Genomic DNA, 9,740 nt, shown 5'->3' with positions numbered 1-9,740 from the left:
GGGTTCAATGCTATATGGGTCATCGTGGATCGATTGAGCAAGAGTGCCCATTTATTGGCCATACGAGATAGTTCGTCGGCTGAGAAATTCGCCGACATGTACGTCCGCGAGATTGTCTCTCGCCATGGGGTCCCAATCTCCATTTTCTCCGATCGGGATGTCATTTTTACTTCCCATTTCTGGCAAAAGTTTCATGAGGAAATGGGTACGCGGCTGCATTTTAGTACGGCATTCCATCCGCAGACCGATGGGCAGAGTGAGCGGACCATTCAGACCCTTGAGGATATGTTGAGGACGTACATCATTGACTTCGGTGGGAGTTAGGATTCCCACCTACCGCTTGCAGAGTTTGCCTACAACAACAACTATCATTCCAGTATTGGCTCCCCGCCTTTTGAGCTGTTGTATGGGCAGAAGTGTCGAACCCTAGTCTGCTGGGGTGAGATTGGGCACAGGTTAATAGTTCGGGCGGAGGTAGTTCTGCAAACTACCGAAAAGATACAACAGGTTAGACAGCGATTGCAGACCGCTCAGAGTCGGCAGAAAAGTTATGCCGACCGATGTCGATCTGAGTTGGAATTTCAGGTGGGTGACATGGTACTTCTGAAGGTCTTGCCCTGGAAGGGTGTGATCCGCTTCAGGAAGAGGGGAAAATTGGGCCCCATTATATTGGTTCGTTCGAAATCATTTCTAGGGTTGGCAAAGTGGCTTATAGTTTAGAGCTTCCGGAGGAGCTTAGTCGGATCCACAACATGTTCCATGTTTCGCAGTTACGAAAGTGTATCATGGACCAGGAGGCAGTAGTGTCGCTGGATGACATTCAGGTCGATGAGCGCTTGAATTACGTGGAGAAGCCTGTGGTCATCTTGTAGAGGAAAAAGAAGATTTTACGGAACAAGGAACTACCTTTGGTAAAGGTGCAATGGGAACATCCGAGTGGACGTGGGAGTCGGAGGCGGAGATGCGCGAGCACTACCTAGCGTTGTTTATTCTAGAGGACTTCGAGGGCGAAGTCTAGTTGATGTGCACAAAAGTACCCACTAATTTTATAATTTATAACCTAACTAACTTAACTAACTAAAATGCACCTAGGCAGTGTACCTAGTCGAATTATAGAATAGTTGGGTAAGTCGGGTTTCGATCACAGGGAACGGTGTTGACTAATTAATTTATCTACTACTAAATTAATCTAATTACTAACAAAGGAAGTGTTTTTTTTATCTAATTTTGCAAGTTTATATGAACTTAATTCTTTAACACAAACTCAATCAGTAAACAAAACACTTATGTTAGTTCGAATCCACTTTCACTCAATGGTTATACATTAGGTATGACTATTACTGTCACACCCCCAAACCTGAACGGCGGAAACGTTCGGGGGCGGATGACTTCATGTGGTAACGTAACAAATGAATACATAGTAAAGAAAGCAATACAACCATCATATATATAATTGAAAGTTTACATTTGTCAAAAGTTACATGTTCAAAACCAATTACAATATGATGTCAAAATATGAGATTAAACTGGCGTCGCAGCATCCCTTCTTCAAAAGCATATTGATACCTGAAATTACTGAATCCCTGGGACATACAAGTAATTTTGAAAGAGTAGATCAGCATTTAAGCTGGTGAGTTTCATAAGTATTAAATGACAATGTTTGTATGAAATGAAATGTTTTGTCCTTGTTTGTTTGTTTCTAGAAAATCCTATATTTTCTACAAGTATAAAAGTAGCCTTCTCTCAAGACCAATGTTTGTTTCTAAAAATGTATGTAAGTGTAAAATAACCAACGTGTTTGAAAACCTTGTAAATCAATGTATTTTTAATACCCCATGTGAGTTTTATAACCATACTATTGACTCGGAATGCCTATACACAACGTTCTCCAGGCGTTTGAATGTTATGACGTTTGTCACCCCAAATGGTGGACTGTAGCTAACAGTCAAGGCGCGGGTTGTCAAGCCCGTATAGATCTATACACAAACACCATGCTCCCCCTCCAAGGGATTCTGGTATATAATACAGGACTTGAAATGTGTACTCGAACGTACGTGAAGTTAATGTCTCACAAACCGTGGTATAAAAACAGATTTACGTGTTAAAATGTTTCGTTTGTTCTTGTATATGAAAGTGACTTCTTGAAAATCGTGTTTCTAGTATGTAAAAGTTAGCAATATCCTCATAAAACTATACCTATTATAGTTTTCTAAAAGTGTGTCTCGTTTGTTTAGAAATACCTAGAAAAGGAATCACTTGTTATGAAAGTATAGATTTTTGTAGAGCCTAAGATAGACAAATATACATATAATCTAAGAAAATGCTTAGTTTATACATGCATTACAACAATTTGTATTTCAAAAGATAGAATGCTATTGTAATATATTTTATATATGAGAGTTCCCTATAAAGTTTTATAAATCACATATGATTTAGTTAAATAAAAGCATATAATAATTCTTTATATAACACACGATGATACTCGTGTGTTTTACTTGTATTCCCCCCCCCCCCCCCCCCCCTTGAAAGCATATAAAAGCATTTATAGAACATTTAAAAGGTTAATTAAGGGGTATGAACTCACTTGAAAGTTTGAAGAAAGCGAGATGGAAACCGGGCAGAATTTCGTCTTGGGAAACGGATTTTCTCGGGAATCTCAGGAGTAAAAACGACCTTCGGGACTTGAGCAAAATGATCGGGGCTTCGGGTTAGAACGGGCACGGAAAACAAGGCAAGAACGCAAAAGAAAGGAGAGAAATGGATCCCTTTCTTCGGAACCCTCGCATCCCTTTTATAGGGGCTGGAACCGCCTCGGTATGCGGGGCGTACGAGGGTACGCGGGGTGTACGCGTACGTCATGCATGACCGAGTCCTCGACTGCCTCGGATTTCGGATGGGACAAGCTAGCTTCGCATAGACCGGGACGTGGACGATCCGAGGCCTAGGCCTTGAGTACGCGGGGCGTACGAGGGTACGCAGGGCGTACTTCGGCCCTATCTGCTGACTCCCTTCGGATAATACCAAACAATTATAATTAAATTTATATTTAATTTAATTAATAAACTTTTAAAATTCATATCTTCTTCATACGAATTCCGTTTTTGATGGTCTTTATATCCACGCGTAGGTGAGACTATGCTCTACAACTTTCGTTTAGACTCCGTCGGCAAATTTCGAAAATATTTTTATTATTTATTTAAAGTGTCGTGTTTAAGAAATTTCTCTAAAAATTCATAACTTCTTTATTTGACGTCGGTTTTTGACAAACTTTTTACCGCTAAATTACCATTGTCGATACCTTCGATTCTCGTTTAGGTCATTTCGGCCAAAAGTTGCTCGATCTCCGATTCGAGTTTTTAGCTGTCTGTTGCTATGCCGAACTTGGAAAATCATAACTTCAATATACGAGGTCGGATTTGGGCGTTCTTTTTACGTACGATCACGGTTTAATGACATTAAACATAGTAGGAATTTAAATAGAAACTTTTTGGACATTTTATTATCAAAGTTAATTTCATTAACTCAAAAGTGGTTACAATACTTGACTTTTTAGGTCATTACAAAGAGTTGAAATATCGGGTTGTCACAATTACTGTTGGTTACCAATTAATGAAGTATTAGCAATTTAGTTTTGAATCTAGTAATTATTAATCAATTCATGTAATTATATGTATGGTCACACAATAGTTAACACAGAATCAATTATTAAATGAAATTGGAGCCATGTAAGATTGATTTGATAAACACACATTATGGTCATAATCATGAATTCTCTAGCACAACTTAATTTTAATAATTTAGTTGCTTAATTAAGATTGGGTTGATCTTAGCTCTAATAAACTAGTGTTCACTGAATTATTAGGTATTTAAATTCATGCATATTTGTATTCACTAACTACACATAATCAAGAATTTTAAGCAATTAATTATCAAAACAAACATACTGGGTAAAATCAATCCAACACAAGCATATTACCAACAAGTAAAGTCAAATCTAATGCATTAAAACCATGAGTTCCAGCTTCATCTAGCTAAAAGAAGCAACTAGATTTAGCTGGACATACTGACAACTAAAAAAACAAAAACTGTAATCAAAGACATATTTAAGTGTACCAATCTATAAACCAATTTATGAACTTCTTCCTTGGTGTTAAAACCAACTTCCAGGTCTTCTCTTCCTCTGAAATTCGTCTCTAGGAACCCTTCTAATCCAGCCAAAAGTCTCTCAAATCGTAATGGAGAATGGTTTATATATTTTCTGGAAAGTCGCATTCCACGTCGTGGCAGGAAGCTCCACGTCGTGATTAAGGAGTTATCCGTATCGGGCAAGGCCTCCTTCTTCACCTAAACTTATCTTCTAGAATATTCGTGCCACGTCGTGGTTTTCTTGGCCACGTTGTGGGTTCGGTTGAATCCGTGAATTTCTTCATCTTTTGTACTCCAGGTCTCCAATGTTCCATATATTGTCACTTCTGGTCCCTCTCTTCAAAAATGTTTTATTTTGGCTGCAAATAACATTTTATCCTTATAAGTACCATAATTCTATGCAAATAACCAAAATATTAATAAAAATGTGGATCAATATTGCCTACAAATATGTATAAATATAGCAATATCACTAGTTCAAGTGGGGGGGGGAATTGTAACTCCCCGATTCTCATGTATTGATATAAATAAAAATTTCTTTGGTTTTGAGTCCTACTCGTCGAGTAGCAGCGGGGTGGGATCGCGTGTTTAGTGACCTACTCGCTGAGTCCATGAAGGGACTCGACGAGTAGGAGCTGGCAGATGAAACCCTAAATCTCGGGGTTTTGCACCCTATTTAAAGAGGCTTAAGCCTCCCTTGGCCTCTTTGCAGTCCTTGAGAGCTCATAGAAACCCTAATTCATGTGGTGCTTCATTCTTGTGTGTTTTGAGCTTTAGAAAGAAGGTTTTTGGGAAGGAAGAGCTTGGGGGCAAGTGACTAGGAGCAAGGAAGGTGTGGGAATCAGAACTCTACCTCAGTTAGCATCATTGGGAGGTATCAAGTCGTCACCTTTACCTCATTTTTCCTTCTAGACCTCATTTGGTTGCGATCTAGGGTTTTTATGGTTTAATTGTGATGATATTGTGGGGTGTGAGCTAGATCTGAAGTTGTAACTTTAGATCTGGACCCTTCTTAGGCCTTAGAGTCATAAAGCTCCGAGTTTAACCATGTATGAAGCTTTCCTTGAGTATGAAACCTCATTGTGAGCTTGGATTTGACATTTAGAGACGTTTTAGCTATGCATGCACATAAAGTTTGCAACTTTACGTGAAAAGCATGCCTTAGGAACTTGGATTTGTAATTTGGAGCCATAAGATGGCTTAAAAGAGTCTATATGGCTTAAGGACTGAAGGAACTTGGCGAGTCATATGAAGATAGGCCTGGACCCGACAAGTTGGATGAACAACTCGGCGAGTCCGATGAAGATTGCCATAGAACTCGACGAGTTGTATGAACAACTCGGCGAGTCGGAAGAAGTTTCCCCAACTTATGTATGTGTGTGTAACCGTCGAGTTGCAAGAAGGAAACTCGAAGAGTGGTCTTAGAGTTCGATCGTAAACAAAAGGAACTCGACGAGTCACTCCAGTGACTCAGCGAGTGATCAATTACTTCAAGGAACTCGACGGGTAGCCAAGGGTACTCGGCGAGTAAGGGTCAACATGGACTGTTGACCTTGACTGATAACTTTGACTTTGACCAGGGTTGATTGGTTGGTTTATGGGGCACCTTGAAAGGTTGGGAACTGATGGGTATGATTATATTATGGTAATAGGTGGTGGAGTTTTTGGCAGTGATCCGAGAGTTGGAGTTCATCTACCGAGTTGACGTCTGCAAGGTGAGTTATCCTCACTGTATCAAAAAGGGTCTAAGGCACCAAGGTCGGCCCTTTAGTTGTTATGGTTATGATATGATATGCATGAGATTATGATCTGATAGATAAAAATCAGGATAGACAGTATGTTATGTTTTTTTTATGATCCTTAGGGATTGGTATGTTAGTGGCCTGTTGGGCCGGTACTGTAGTTATGAGGGTTTGCTATGATTGATGATCAGTAAGATAGATATATGTGATGTTTATATATGCCAGTATATGTTAGTTATGCGCACATGATTATTTGCTCGTTGGTTGGGTTGAGGCGGTCCTGATTTGTGCTGAAGGCCAACATACCCTATGAGCGGTCTGGGGAGACTGTAGGCCCATGTGGCGGTCCAGTCATGCCAAAGGCTCGGTATATTTTTAGTTAGACTGTATGCCCTGTAGGGCGGTCCAGTTAGGCCGATGACCCAGTATGCATGTTGATTGATTGATTAATACGGATATGATATTATCAGTATGGTATTGGTATCTTGGGGGTAGCTTACTAAGCCATCGGGCTTACAGTTTACAGTTATTGTTTCAGGTACTTCAGGAGATCATGGCAAGGCGAAGGCGTTTGGGACGCTCTGATTGAATAATGATTTGAAAACATTTTTGTAAACAATACTATTGGGTTTTATTTATGATTGAAAAAGTTTAAATTTGGCGTAAAATTTATGGATGTTACAGCCTTCAATTTGACCTTGAAGTTAGAGAGATGTAGAAGATTCCTTACATTTTTCTTTGTTTAGAATTTGATGTATGCTAAAATATGTATAAGTGCTATATTATAGGAATGTTGGGCAAATATTTAAGCAACCCAATTACGGATCATTGAAATGCATCCAAATGGGCTTTGAGATATCTATAAAGAACAAAAGGCTATATGATCAAATATAGAAAATCAAATATTATGGAGATCATTTGTATTTGGAATCTGATTTATTGGATACGAAAATGGTTATCGGTCCACTTCAGAATACATTTACATGCTAGCATGATGAGCCATTTCATGGAGTAGACTTTGATAACTTCTTCCATAATGGCAACATAATTTGTAGCATGTTATGATGTATCACATCATGGAATATGGTTATGGAATGTTGTCACGAGGTAGCATATTATTGGTATTGAAAAATCACTAAAGTTGTGAAAATTAGATAGCAATATTATATTCCAACAACAATAAAAGTTCTACTAAGTCAAATCATATTGATATTAAGTTTCTGGTTGTTAACAAAATAGTGCAAATGGATAACTATTTATAAAGCAGATATAGACAAACTTCATATAGCGGATCCACTCACGAAGGGATTGCCTCCCAAGGTCTTTCATAAGCATACTGCATACGTTCGTGTGATATTTTGTTTTAGTGAGAGTTTGTTGGTGTTTTCTGTTTTGTTTAAGAACAATGAAGTTTTTCTTAACATAAATAAGAGTTCGGTTAATTCTATTATTAGTTGCACTTATTTAAAGTTTGATCTCACTTAAGCTAAAGAGGAACTCGTTGGAAATCTATTTTGATTTTAAAACCACACGTCATGTTTAATCTCTGTCGTTAGTTATATATCTATGTGTGACCATTGATGGGTTTAGTTACGTAAATTGCAACGAAGACTGCTTTGATCCTATACAATTATGATTAATGGATGAGATTGTTAAATGGTACCAATACTATGATAACATTTATTAAAATGCTTATACGGTTATATATACATTTATATATTAGTGGTCTAGTGGAAGGTTGTTGAATATTTTGGGACAACTAATAAATGTATATAAATAATGTTATTATGAATTTTATATTATTATGGAAATTATGTAAAATTGTTGATGGACCAATTCTATTAATAAATGAAGATATACACTTGTCGTGTTTATCTTGTGGGTTGAGTTCCCGGTTTGACTCAAGATCTCCTAATCCCTAATATCTATCACATTCGATTATATCTCCATCTATATAAATACTTGATGAATACACAAAATACATTCATAAAATTAGTTTTCTTATTGCTATAGGATTTTAAAGAGAACCTTGAGATCAACTGGAAAACAAACTCTAATCTCTAGATCCGAAAAACATAATGGATTTAGGTATGTAATTGTTCTTCTTGTTTAAGTTTTGTTTTAACCAGATTCGAGATTAAATATCTAAAATTATGTTTCCGCGTTTTATGTTTTGGTTATGAAAATACCAACAAACAATAGTTTTATTAATACTGACAAAAATGTTGTCTTCCACAAGCATACAAAACATATTGAGATCGACTGTCACTTTGTTCACCATCATGTTCTTGGAACAACAGTTCGACTCCTACCAATCTCTACTTATCACGATACATATATATTCAACCAGGAACACTTGCCTAGTTGTTTTCAATTCTTTGTCTCCAAAATTAAGTTGGATCACACAATGCCCACTTTAGTTTGGGAGGATGTGTGTGTTTTAGAATGTATTTGGTCAGTTTTTATTCGGGGTTACTTTTGTATATACTCGTATTTAGTGATAGTTTATGTATTATCCATCAAGTAACTAGGTTTTATTATTTTATTCCAAACCGTTGTAAAGCTAAGTTCTTTTTTCTACATAATAAAAAATATCGACGTCGTTCTTAATTCTTAATTGATTTGGATTCCACTCATAAAATCTAACAAGTGACAAAAGATGTAGTTTTTCCATTCCAAAATGCTTAAATTCGCACCAATTTTATCGATTAGATTAAGTTGGCTGCATCACAACACTGAGTTTGGAATTAAAAAAAATAAGATAGTAGTAATGCACAAGGTCATAAGACAACCGATGTTTTGTATATAGAAAACGAAATCGAAAATAAACTCATTTGGAGTTTGACTCTAATACAATATAGTCAACGAAGCCGACAAAAAAGAAAGGCTCATAGACTTCGTCTTCAGTATTCTAACACAACATTAAACCTAGTAAAAGCACTTATTGAGCACACATGTTACACATGTTCTAGAACCATATAGCTCGTGCTTCAATGAGCTTTTGTTTCAAAGACCCGTCAACATGAAGAGAAATAACATCTCTTGCTGAACCCATATATTTACCGCCTACAAACACTGCAGGGATTGACGGATTACAACCAAGCCTCCGTAGGGCCCACTCCATATCTGCATCGTGATCAACTTCATGAATCGCAGGACTTGCACCAAGATCATAAAACAACGCTTTGATACTATGACACATACAACACGAGCTTTTCGTGAAAATAACTACAGCATTCTTGGACGCCAAGTCTTTCACCCTATCCATTTATGATCGCTAAAAACTATCAATCAAGGTAAGATCGCTAACTTGTTTAAATTTGAAGTTTATTTGCATCTTATATAGGCTACACTAAGGGGAAAAGGAGAATCTAAACACATTGAAAACTTGTAAAAAAAAAAAGATAAGTTTTTTTTGGATATTTTAATTTGGAAAAGCATGGTTTGATGATTTGCTTGAAAACAATGATTTGTATATAAACAAGTCGACACATGAGGAGCATATATTCTTCAGTTTAGTGGAGAAATACTATGTCAATTGTCAAAGGGGAAAATTTTGGAAACGTGCTCCGCTTGCTGACATGTAATGATGTAAATTATAGTTATTCAATTGTTATCAAGTAGAATCTATGGATGAGTAGATGACGAATAATGTTCAACAATCGTAGTAAATTTATGATGCCTCGTTTATAAGGATACATTAGCCAATTGTTATGAGCCAATGAGTCTTCTGGATAAGTAACAATCAAGATGAATTTATAATGTTTTGGAAGAAACTCGGACCTGATAAAGAAATTTGGCATTTGAAGGATTTTTAACAAACCTATGCATGTACGATATAATTATAAAATC

General features: G+C 37.0%; 1 pseudogene; it reads right to left on the bottom strand.

Annotated features, from left to right (window-relative positions):
- Positions 1-8,671: 8,671 nt before the first annotated feature.
- LOC145073762 (glutaredoxin-C11 pseudogene) lies at positions 8,672-9,319 on the bottom strand (annotated as a pseudogene).
- Positions 9,320-9,740: the final 421 nt, after the last annotated feature.

Source organism: Lactuca serriola, chromosome 9, assembly GCF_051521515.1.
Source record: "Lactuca serriola cultivar US96UC23 chromosome 9, Lser_US96UC23_V15, whole genome shotgun sequence".
Lineage (NCBI taxonomy): Eukaryota > Viridiplantae > Streptophyta > Magnoliopsida > Asterales > Asteraceae > Lactuca > Lactuca serriola.
The sequence above is the reverse complement of the archived record's forward strand: the minus strand, read 5'-3'. Positions and strand labels throughout refer to the sequence as shown.